This window comes from Miscanthus floridulus, chromosome 3 (assembly GCF_019320115.1).
Source record: "Miscanthus floridulus cultivar M001 chromosome 3, ASM1932011v1, whole genome shotgun sequence".
In the NCBI taxonomy this organism is placed as follows: Eukaryota; Viridiplantae; Streptophyta; class Magnoliopsida; order Poales; family Poaceae; genus Miscanthus; species Miscanthus floridulus.
Genome location: NC_089582.1, coordinates 105,122,881 through 105,134,895, shown reverse-complemented (window position 1 = coordinate 105,134,895; position 12,015 = coordinate 105,122,881). Strand labels below are relative to the sequence as shown.

Sequence of the window (12,015 nt, the reverse complement as noted above, 5' to 3'; positions counted from 1 at the left end):
CCAATAGTCGCAGTACTACAGTACTGGACCTGGGCAATGTCCATGAAAATAGGCTTTTCCAGAATTTTTGCCGGTAAGTACACTAAACATGAAGCCCAGGTTAAGAGGACATTCTTATACAAAACTACAAACGTAATGTTAATCTGTAACGCTCGTTGTAATTAGGATGGCCTGTAATGCTTCGTGGTGTGCATTGGTCCACTAGCATTTTCTGATTGATCACATCTTTTTAATTTATATAAGATCACTACCCAAACCACACCTGTTGGAGTAGTTTGGACAAAAGTTTGAGGGAATCTTCCATGCACAGCACAGGTGCACACCTTACCTCACCATTAAATAACTGAAAACAAAGGCCACCATCCATTGCCTCTACCCTCCACCGTCTCTTCTCACTTCTCACAGTGCTGTGGCTCACTCCCAACCTTCCCCAACATAAACAAGTGAAGAGCCTCCCTAACCACCTAGCAAATACTCCCAACCAACCAAAATTCGGAGGAAGAGAGAAGCTGCAAATTTCTCATAAACACACAGACACAGGCTCTCCCCACCCTTCATGTAGCAGACTAGCAGCAAGAAAAACAAAAAAAAGGGAGACAAAGATGGCTTAAAACTCCAAAAACCACCATGAAAAAGAGCTTCTCTGGCCCCTGAGTTGCTGGCATTGGGTGTCTCCTTTTTCGTAAGCTGCTGGTATTGTTCTCTTATCCCAAGGCGACGAGGGAATAGGAAGCTAGAAAGTTCATCTGCAGCTTTGCTCATGGCCTAGCTCAGGCCGTAGCTGAACGCCTACGGGTCAGGGAGTCTGAACCTTGCCGGCTCCTTTCGCTTCTCTCTCCTCGTTCGTGTTCCCGGCCTCTTGCTGGTCTCTGGGGACTGGAGAGTGAAGGTCTCCTTCGCAGCTGCTCTAGTTCTTCAATGGTGGGCGTAGGTGCTGGCTTGGGCTTGGGCATGGAAGGTACCAGCTGTGGTGCTCTGCTCAGAGAGCTTCAGGTATTATTATTCATCTTGCTTTACAAATCTGTTTTGCCATATTTATCCCGACGTGTTTGTTAAATGGCACTGCTAACTTCCTATTCCGAGATTCCCTTGTGTGCTTCGTTAATTCGTCCTCTTTGCGCCGAAAATTTGCAATTCTACAGATTTCATCGCCATTTTTTGGTTTCTTCAGTTGTTAGGTGTCTAGAATCTCTCTACGTGTTTTTTTTGTTTCTTCAGTTAATTTAAATACAGATAAAATGACACAGGCAGCTTCAGAGCTGTGTGTTCCATGGTTTCTTCAGTTGTTTATTTTTTTCCATGGTTGCAGAAAAGTTAAAAAATTCCGCCCCTTGAGTTATGCACGGCGATTTTCTCTGTATTCTCCTTTTCCGGGTGGTGAACTGCTCGGCAGGCTCATTCCTTGATGCAGTGCAGTAGCTTTATTGTGGATGGCTCTCCTTTTTCACCTGTATGGTTCTTCAGCAGCCGAAAAAGCAATTTTGGTTGGCTCTACTAATGCAGCAGGCAGTTAAGATGGGACAATTGAGCTTTACTGTTTAACTTTACAAATTAATATGCTATTGATCAGAGAGTTCATGAGTTAGGCCATAGTACTAACCAAAATGTGCTCTGAGACTGCCTGTGCCATTTTATCTGTATTTAATCTAGGTCTGCTATTCTAGTGTTTGCTCATAACTCATGCAATGTTGGTTCGTGTAACCAGCAAATCTGGGCAGAGGTAGGAGAAAGTGAGGGCGAGAAGAACAAGGTGTTGCTGGATACCGAAAAAGAATGCTTGGAAGTCTACCGCAGGAAGGTGGACGATGCCAATCGAACTAGGGTCCAGTTGCACCAGTCAGTGGCTGCCAAAGAAGCTGAAGTTGCATCTCTGATGGCAACTCTAGGGGAGCACAAGCTGTACTTGAAGGTATACAACTATACATGGCGATGGACTGATGGTGAGGTGACGCACTAATTAGGTTGGTTGCATATGGACATGCATGGTTTGCTTCTTGTTGAAGTGGATATAGATTGTAGATATGTGAAGCCCCTCTTGAGGAGACTTGATTTTTAAGAATGCTGAAGGCTCTTTTTAGTCTTTACAAGCTAGGGAAGTACGCCAAGCTCCAGTCAGTTCTTTCTGAGCTGTCGTGAATTAGCATTACCAATGTTATTCAGTAGTTTGGATTGCACTATATTCTGCAGAGTTTAGTTTATTGCCACACGAAATACAGCTCTTAGTGCGATGTCTGACCGCGAAATAACCTTTCAACATCTTTGGCAGAAAGACAAGGGCGTTGTACCACTCAAGGAACAACTTGCCGCTGTCGTCCCAGTACTGGAGAACTTGAAATGCAAGAAATAGGAAAGGGTCAAGCAGTTCTCTGATATTAGATCGCAGATTGAGAAGATCCACTTTAAGTGAACATAATGGTCAGGGTGATAATGCAAGCAGTGTTGCTGCTGAGGAACATGATTTGTCAACGAGGAAGCTTAATAGTTACCAAGCACAGCTTCGTGCTCTTCAGAAAGATAAGGTATACATCCTGAGTCTACCTGTGTGCTTTCCTGAAGTTTTTTTTTTCAAATGTGTTTTTCTGAATATTTTGGTATTAGTATTAGTAATTGCATGACTTCTGTTCGATAGAGTTAGTACAGGTGCTTCTTCTGCATACATTACAGAAGAAGAAAGAGCTAATACAGATGCTAAAGAATGCTTGGTCATCTATAAGTTGTCACATTTCACTCAGAAAAATATATCTTCTGAATGTTATGGGTACAGTTTCCAAAGAGTCTGTTATATGCAGTTCTGATCCCTGTTTGCATTTTTTTCAGTCTGAGCGTCTTTGCAAGGTTCTGGAGTATATAAATGAAGTGCATTCCTTATGTGGAGTCCTTGGAATCGATTTTGGAAGTACTGTACATGAAGTTCATCCCAGTTTACATCAGAATGGTATTGAGCAGTCAAGAAATATCAGTAATAGCACACTGGAGGGCCTTGCTACTACAATTTATAAACTAAAAGCAGAACGAAAGTCTAGAATCCACAAGGTCTTCCCTAGGTTCCTTTCTCTTCGTTTTAAGTTATTATCAATTGCTAATAACACATTTCCAAATGATCCATTACTGACAGATGAGAGAGACAATGGAATCATTATGTCAGCTTTGGAAACTTATGGACTCTCCTGAAGAAGAAAAGAGACAATTTAGTAAAGTAATGAGCATTCTCATATTACCTGAGGAGGGAATCACATCACCTGGAGTTCTCTCCGACGACACAATTGAGAAGGTTTTACCTCTTTGCTGTTGTTTGGGTCTTTAAACTTTGTTCACAGCGTACTGTAATCATTCAGATTTTCATTTATCATCCAGATGGAAGCTGAGGTTGAGAGGTTAACAAAACTAAAAACCAGCAGACTAAAGGAAATTGTTATGAAAAGGAGGGCAGAATTAGAAGAGATCTGCCAAAATGCACACATAGAACCTGATGTCAGCACAGCCCCTGAACAAACTGATGCTTTGATCGATTCTGGTTGTTCTTTTTGCATCCTGCTCTGCTACTATATTCACATGTTCTTTTTTTTTTTTTTTTTTTTTTTACAAATAATGATATTCTTGTGCCTATTCGATCCAGGCCTCATCGACCCTTCTGAGCTCCTGGCGAATATTGAGTCACAAATATTAAAAGCGAAAGAAGAGTCTCTTAGCCGGAAAGATATAATGGGCAGGATAAATAAATGGATTGCTGCTTGTGATGAACAGGTTTGGCTTGAAGAATATAACCAGGTACTGGAAGCATCCCTAGAATGGAATTAGAATGTTTCACATACTATTTATGTACACACAAAGTACCTAATTCAGTGTAGCTGGAAAGATGGAACTACTTGGCATTGGACTAATCATTATCATTTTCCATGAGAAACCTGTAATCATCTAAATCATGAAAAATGACACCAAAGGGGTTTTGCAGGACCCAAAGAGGTATAGTGCTGGAAGGGGTGCTCATATAAACCTTAAGCGGGCAGAAAAGGCACGGGTTTTGGTTAGAAAAATCCCAAGTTTCAATATGTGTGCTGTAAAATTATCTATAGATTTCAGTTGCTTCAATTCATGACCCAGAAAATTTTCAGGTATGGTGGACAACCTTATAAACCGAACCTTTGCTTGGGAAAATGCAAGAAATAAACCCTTTCTCTATGATGGGGTAAGCATTACAATTGGATGACCAATGTGTGCATGCACAAGTTATTTGATTAATTTGTTGATTTTCATGTGCTTTTGATAGGGGCGCCTAATATCTGTTCTTGAAGAGTACAGACTTAGCCGGCAGCAGAAAGAAGAGGAAAATCGACGATACCGGGTAGAATTGCTTACCCAATCGCACTTGATGATTGAAAATAGTTCTCAAACGATAGGACCTTTTAAATTTACTTTTGCATTCTTGCAGGATCAGAAGAAGCTGGAGAGCATCCTACTTGCAGAGAAAGAAGCGATCTTTGGATCTAAACCAAGCCCAAAGAGGACAAGCAGCTTAAGTAGGAAGACAAATGGGTACCGGCCAAACGGAAACACTAATGGACTCAAGACTCCAACTCCACGTCGATCATCTCTTGGCAGTGCTACTCCTGAGCTTTTGACGCCCAGATCATACTCTGGCCATAATAGATACTTTGGTGATTTGAGGTGTCTATCGACTTCCCATTTGAACTTCGGTGATGATTCACTGTCTGGCTCTGAACCGGAATCCCCCTCTATTGGATATTTGGATGGACGCCATACTGCTGGTACTATATCAAACTTCAGATGCATTCTTTCTTAATTCTAACAACCTTGGGCAATTTTATCACTGATTAAAATAACTGTTTGTGTTGCTTTTCCTCTTGCAGGATGATTGAATGGTCTGATTGACGAAGTATTGAGTATTGTAAAAGGGCACGATAATACGAAGTTCTTGCATAGCATGTACATTCCTGATGTCATATATTTAGCTCGTATTCGACTACTAAGTATTGGATAGGTTGACTTGGTTTGGTTTGGGTTGGGTGTGGAGTTGGTTTGTTTCGAGCTGTTGGCTTTGTAGATTGACAATTAGGCAAAAGATGTAGGGAACGATTTGTGCAAACACAAGGTTGACAAGTATCCTTGTGTGTTCGTTTTGTGATGAGTGATTGTCAATGTGATCCGCGAAGTGGGTTGAGTGGTGACTAACCCTACCATGGCGAAAGCTATGTGTGCGACATGTCTGTTAGCTTGTGTTGTGCAGGTGTGGAGCTAGGATGCGGTGGTCGACGGCGAGGTGAAGGTCAAGGAGGACGTGCCGTGCCGACGTACCGAGAGCGGTGAAGGACGGACGTGAGGCTTGGACCGAGGGACCTAGAGGCCGGGTGACTAGCCATGGTGGTTGACACTTGGGACATCAACAAGTGCAAGAAGACATGGAGTGACGGTGTTGACCGGGTCAAGACGGCGGACGCGTGAGTCGAGCGAGGCTCAAGAGGACTTGGCGGGCCGGCCGGTTGAGGACGGCGGTGACACGCGTCGGATGGCGGGGGATGCGTATGGAGTACGCTACCCGCGGATGGTTTGATGGTTTGGGTCTCAAAACCATCGGATGGACGGTTTACGGGTTTGGGCCTCAAAACCCGGGCGGAGGTTCCGAGGAGGGACGGACGACACGTGGTGGCATCGGGGAGTTCGCGTCGAGGCGAAGCTACCGGTGAGAAGGCGCGGTGGCCGTCGGATCAAGATTACACCGGGTTGGACAACAACGCCCTTGGGCTTAGTGGTTCAACTCATTTGTATCCAAGGGCAAAACTGGGAATGTGTAATAGCCCTGTTAAATAGGATGAGGGAGCCCCCATCTCCCTCACCTCTCTCCCGTTTTTCTTTTTCTCCTTTTAGACTTAGGGTTTCTTGCTCTTGAGAGAGGTCCATGTACTGAAAAATTCATGATTGTTTTCTAGGATTTTTGGTATGGGAATGGAGGCCCGAATCCTCCTCGTGTCCTCCGGAATTCCTCATTTCAAGCTGTGATTTTCGTTCTTCGTGTTCTTCAGTTTTTTCCTTTTTTCGTTTTGGGCCACGATCTGAAACTCACGAAGATTTAGTTGGGTTCGAGCCATGATTCTTTAGGGATAGCTCACCAACATCATGAAGATCCCCTGTGTGAAATTTGGGGTCAAGAGCTTTTGATTTGGCTACGCTTTCATCGATTTTTGAGCGTTCGGTCTTGACTGCTAGTAGCCTGTCGTATCTCTGTTCGTCCGCAGCTCCGCTCGTCAATTTCTCTCTGTGTGCGCTGTGTTGGCTTGGGCAAAGGGCTTCCAAGCACATCAGTGCTATGACCGGTAAGTGCAACAGTTTGCTCCTTTCCTTTTGATTGGTCGATTTCTAGTCTACTTTGCGGCCACGTTTTTCGATTCGTCGATTCGTCGAGCTGTCGAACTTCTGTTCTTCTATTCGCCAGTTCGCGCTTGTGCCCAAACGTGGGAGAACCAGCAGCAGTGCTGCAGCGCCAAGCGCCTCCCAGTTCTAGCCGATGCTAGTCCATGAAGTTAAGAACACAATAGCTGTAAGTGTTTGCTTGAACGTGATTTGCTTCTCCAAATCTTGAGTTGTCACCATCAAGCAATAGTGGTTGGATTATTTAATCTCATTTTCAATTGGCAACTCGGATGGTTCCTTTCATTTGCCGCACGGTGTAGACATGAGTGCACAGCACCTAGGAGGTGAATGTTTCAACACCATGCGTATGTTGAACCACCAGCCGAGCTCTGCTAGGACACTGGTGTGGTGTGGATAACTCCCTCTGTCTGGCTCTTTCTATAGCCCAGAATTTTCGGACTGTAATTCTAGCATCAGTCTTTTCGTCTGTGGTTAGCACATTTGAACTCCGATCCAATTTCCGTTTGCTGTGACGGTTTTGTGGTGTTCCGCTGTGTTCTTAGGGAACATCCACCCACTCATTTGGGTCGTGGACATCACGGTGTTTTATTTGCGCGTTTGGCGGTGAAGTTGGGACAGCGGCCAAATATTTCGAAAGAAATTTTACGGCTCCCATTCACCCCTCCTCTGGTCACCATTTACGGTCCTTCAATTGGTATCGGAGCCGGTTAAGGATCATTCCACCTTAATCGGTCCGTGATCCACGAAGGCGACATGGAGCATGGTTCTGGCAAACCACCGTACTTTGATGGGTCCAACTATCCTTATTGGAAGATCCACATGTCTGCGCATCTCTAGGGGATTGATTGGCTCGTCTAGGAAATTTACGAGGATGCTACTTACGTTGTGCTCCCTGTCACGACCTGTACCATCCAGGATCACAAGGATCGACACAATGCAAATAGCAAAGCTCGCAGTGTGCTTTTCTCGAGTCTTTCGCTTTCTGAGTTCGAGCGTGTCTCTGATTGTACTACAGCTCGAGAGATCTGGGTGAGGCTTCAGAGCTATCACGAGGGGACTGCACAGGTCAAGACCAGACTCTACGAGACGTACAAGCGCGAGTACGAGAATTTCTCTCAGCTTGATGGCGAGTCCATTGATGCCATGTTTTCCCGCTTTTAGACTATCGTCAACAAAATGAAAGCGAACAAGGCCAACCTACCTTATAGTGATCATGAGAGGGCACTCAAGCTTCTCTATGCCCTTGATCGAAAGGTATGGGATGTGAAGGTGTCAGTGATCATCGAGTTGGCCAACTACGACACCCTCACCGTCGACGAGCTTTTCAGCAAGCTCAAGTCCACGGAGATCAACTACCAAACCCAAGCCAAGCTCAAGAATCCTTCTGCACCAACCATGGCTTTGGTCTCAGGTAGTGGTTCAAGTTCATTGACTAACCCTTCACAAGCTTCTTTCTCTTTGTCGTGCTTGATGTCAGTCACAGAGGAGCAGCTGGAGTCTCTTGGAGATGATGAGTTGGCGCTCGTCATCAGTCGGTTCTCTCGGTTTCACAACAACCGTTTGAACTGTCGACACAGTGGTGGCCCAAAGGAGGGATGCTATGGATGTGGAGATCCGAACCACTTCATCGCGCACTGCCCCAAGAAGAAGCCCTTCACCAACAAGTACGACTCCAGCAAGCGTAAGGATAAGCGCGACTACACCTCCGGCAAGCACAAGGCCAAGGGTGGCTTCGACAAGGAGGCGATCAAGAAGGCGTACCGTAGGAAGGCCAAAGCTCAAGAACGCGCCTTCCTTGCCTCCCTCAGCGACCTCGACGATGACTCCAATGATGATCACTCTTCTTCTCCCTCGACCGACGATGAGTCTGAGAAGAAGCACGAGGACAAGCTCAATGGTCTTTGCTTTGTCATCGGTGCAAACCATGGTGGGTTTTGCACTATGGCGGTTGACGGTGGAGCAAAGCTCAAAAAGGACGTCGACGTCGACGACGACGAAAACGAGGTACCGCCCACACTTGACTCACTTATGCTTGAGCTTGATACTATGAATGATACGTTGATGAGTCAAGATAAGTTGCTTAAGCGTGCTGCCCGCGAGAGAAAAGAGTTAAGGACCAGCTAGAGGTTGCTTTGAAGGAGTTGGAGCTTGCCAAGAGTGGTGTAGTGGTGTCAGAGGAGGAGTGCGATGAGTGCGCTATACACATGTCTAACCTCTCTGACTTGTAATCCAAGTATGTTGTTTTGCTTGATGAATGTGATGAGCTGAAGTCTCGTTCTAGGTTGCTTGGTGCGTGCAAGTCCTACTCAGGCTTGCAATTTGAGTTGGCAGAGAAGGTTGCCAAACTTGCTGAGCTTGAGAAGGTCAACTCAGATAGCACCACCACTACATGTGTTTGATGTGAAGCTTTGGTGTTGGAGCTTGAGTCCTGCAGGCATGACAAGATGGGAACCGAGGAAGAAAACACACACCTTCGGTCCATCTTGAGCCGGGTGTCGGGTAGTGAGCCCCAGTTGGGCATGATGGTGAGTCAGTTCAGGCGGGGAACTGACTCATCGGGAGTAGGCTTTGCTATAGGTGGGAAGGGTGAGCATGTCTATGGCAAAGTTGGTGAACATAGTGGTTTGAACCCAAGTGAGAAACCCACCAACACTCCCAAATTGATCAAGATCCCTCCACCAGAGCCTACCAAGCCTATGATCAAAGATGGTGTGTTTGAAGAACCACCAAAAGCTCTACCATCCAAGCAAGTTTGGGTTCCCAAACTGAACCACTTTCGGAACTCACTCGATACTCTACCCAATATCTCTAGTGCACCCCTTCCTAAAGCCAAAAAGCCTCAGAGAGTGAAGTCAACCACCACCCAAGAGAGAGGTGAGGTACCACTGTGACTATTGCCATAGAGATGGTCATTTGGCTGAGTTTTGCTTTAGGAGGAAGAGAGATGAGCGGCGCGAGTACGAGTTGAACAACCGGAACATGTACCATCCTCCACATGGCGTACATGTACCACCTATTCAGAGGCGCAGTGTTAGGCCTAGAGGTGCAATGCCTCAAGGTGCTAGGCCTCAAGTGGCGAGACCACGAGGTGGTTATGCCCGGCGTGGCCCAAGTCATGATCAATATGACTCTAGACCTCACGACGGTGGCTTTTAGTCCCACACTCCTAGCAGACCACGTTTTACCCCACGTGGTGATAGCTTCTCTCCAATGGGACATGGCATGTATGGTGTCTTTCCTAACACTTTTCTAGGGCAAATGACTCAACACTGGTATTCTCCTCATTTCGTTAACCCCAGTGTTGTGCCATTTGCTCACCTCCTGTCTTTCTATTGATGCAGAGAGGAGGCCTGGAGAACACGTGGCTTGTTGATTCCGGCTATTCGCGCCACATGACCAGAAGTTCCCAATGGTTCTCTAGCCTCGACCCCATGCAATACAAGGAGTACATCACATTTGGGGACAATAGCAAAGGTAAGATTCTGTCTCGTGGGACCATTTGGGTCAATGAGTCTTTTATCTTGAAGGACGTTGCTTTGGTTTCAAGCTTGCATTTCAATTTGCTCTCTGTTTCGCAACTTCTTCAAGATGGGTTTGAGGTGCGCTTTAAGACTGGACTTTCTCGTGTGCTCGATTCTCAGGGACATCTAGTTTGTTAGATTGGCTGAGTTTTTAGAGCTGATTTCTCTCAGTTTTTTCGGTTCTTCTTGCTGTTTGGTTGCCAGATCTTCTTCTGATTTGTGGAAGTGGCATAGGAGACTTGGTCACTTGAGCTTTGATCTCCTAGTAAGGTTGAGTTCTCTTGACATGATCCGAGGATTGCCCAAACTTAAGTTTGAGAAGGATCTGGTATGCCATCCCTGTCGCCATGGGAAGATGGTGGCTGCTTCCCATTCTCCAGTGACTCAGGTCATGACCACGAGACCTGGTGAGCTACTCCATATGGACAGTGTTGGTCCGGCTCGGGTTCGGTCAGAGGGAGGGAAGTGGTACGTTCTTGTGATCGTGGATGATTTTTCTCGCTATTCTTGGGTGTTTTTCATGGAGGGCAAGGACGAAGCGTTTTCTCATGCTCGTGACTTGATCTCGAGGTTGCAAACTGAGTTACCAAAGAATGCCATACGAGCTATCCGTAGTGACAATGGCACTGAGTTCAAAAACTCACAGTTTGACACCTTCTGTGCTTCTTTGGGTCTTGAACATCAGTTTTCTTCGCCCTATGTCCCTCAGCAGAATGGTGTTGTTGAGCGCAAAAATCGGACTTTGGTTGAAATGGCCAGGACGATGCTCGATGAGCATAGGACTCCTAGGCGTTACTAGGGCCAAAGCCATCAACACCGCCTGCCATGTTTCAAACCGCATCTTCCTTCGTGCTTTCTTGAAGAAGACATCCTACGAGTTGCGGTTTGGGTGTCCACCCAAGGTGAGTCATTTTCGAGTCTTCGGTTGTAGGTGCTTCATTCTTAAGCAAGGTAATCTTGACAAGTTTGAATCTAGATCTTCGGACGGTATATTTCTCAGTTACGCTTCTCATTCACATGCGTACCAGTGTGCTTAATCTTGAGACTAACCGTGTCGTGGAGACTTGTGAAGTCACCTTCTAATGAAACCATGCCCTCTTCTATTTCTGTCTTTGAACGTGTAGGTGATGAAGAGATGGGTGACAGCATTTTCGTTGAGGACGATGACGACGCCGATTGGGATGATCCCAAGCCATCTCAACCGGCTGCCCCGATCGAGCCAGCTTCGACCACTTCGGCTCACGGCCCCGAGCCCTCCACCTCTACTTCATGGGGTCCGTGCGAGCCGCTTCCTCAATCGACTGAGGAGGCCCCAGCTATGAATGAGGGGGAGGCGACTTCATCTTTGGGTGCACCTCAACACATCCAGCGATGCCATCCTCCTTAGACCATGATCGACGACATCGACGAAAGGGTAACGCGTTCCAAGTCTTATCATATTTCCTATTTCGCACATTCGGTTTTTGTCGCTAACTTTGAGCCCGAAAGTACTGGACATGCACTCTCTGATCCCAATTGGGTCAATGCTATGCACGAGGAGTTAGAGAACTTTAAGCGGAATTAAGTTTGGGTCTTAGTTCCACCACCACCCAAGTGTCATCCCATAGGAACCAAGTGGGTGTACAAGAACAAGCAAAGTGAGGATGGAGTTGTGGTGAGGAACAAGGCTAGGCTGGTAGCGTAGGGGTTTAGCCAAAAAGAGGGAGTAGACTTTGAGGAGACATTTGCTCCTATGGCACGCATTGAGGCCATTAGGATCCTCCTTGCCTTCGCAGCATCCAAAGGCTTTAAACTCTACCAAATGGATGTGAAGAGTGCTTTCCTAAATGGCTACATAGAAGAAGAGGTGTATGTGAAATAGCCTCCTGGCTTTGAAAACCCCAAATACCCAAACCATGTTTACAAGCTACACAAAGCCCTTTATGGCCTAAAGCAAGCCCCCAGAGCAGTGGTATGAGAGGTTAAAGTCGTTCCTATTAGCTAAGGGGTTTGAGATGGGTTCTGTAGACAAGACGCTTTTTCTCCTCAAGCATGGCACTGACATGCTCTTGGTACAGATTTACATGGATGATATTATTTTCGGTGGCTCCTCTCACTGGTCTTGTTG

The 12,015-nt window shown here is 46.1% G+C and overlaps 2 pseudogenes; both read left to right on the top strand.

The window, feature by feature from the left end:
• The first annotated feature begins 310 nt into the window (after positions 1-310).
• LOC136541997 (65-kDa microtubule-associated protein 6-like) lies at positions 311-5,986 on the top strand (annotated as a pseudogene).
• Positions 5,987-6,520: 534 nt separating this feature from the next.
• On the top strand, positions 6,521-10,046 carry LOC136544161 (uncharacterized; annotated as a pseudogene).
• The last annotated feature ends 1,969 nt before the right edge of the window (positions 10,047-12,015 follow it).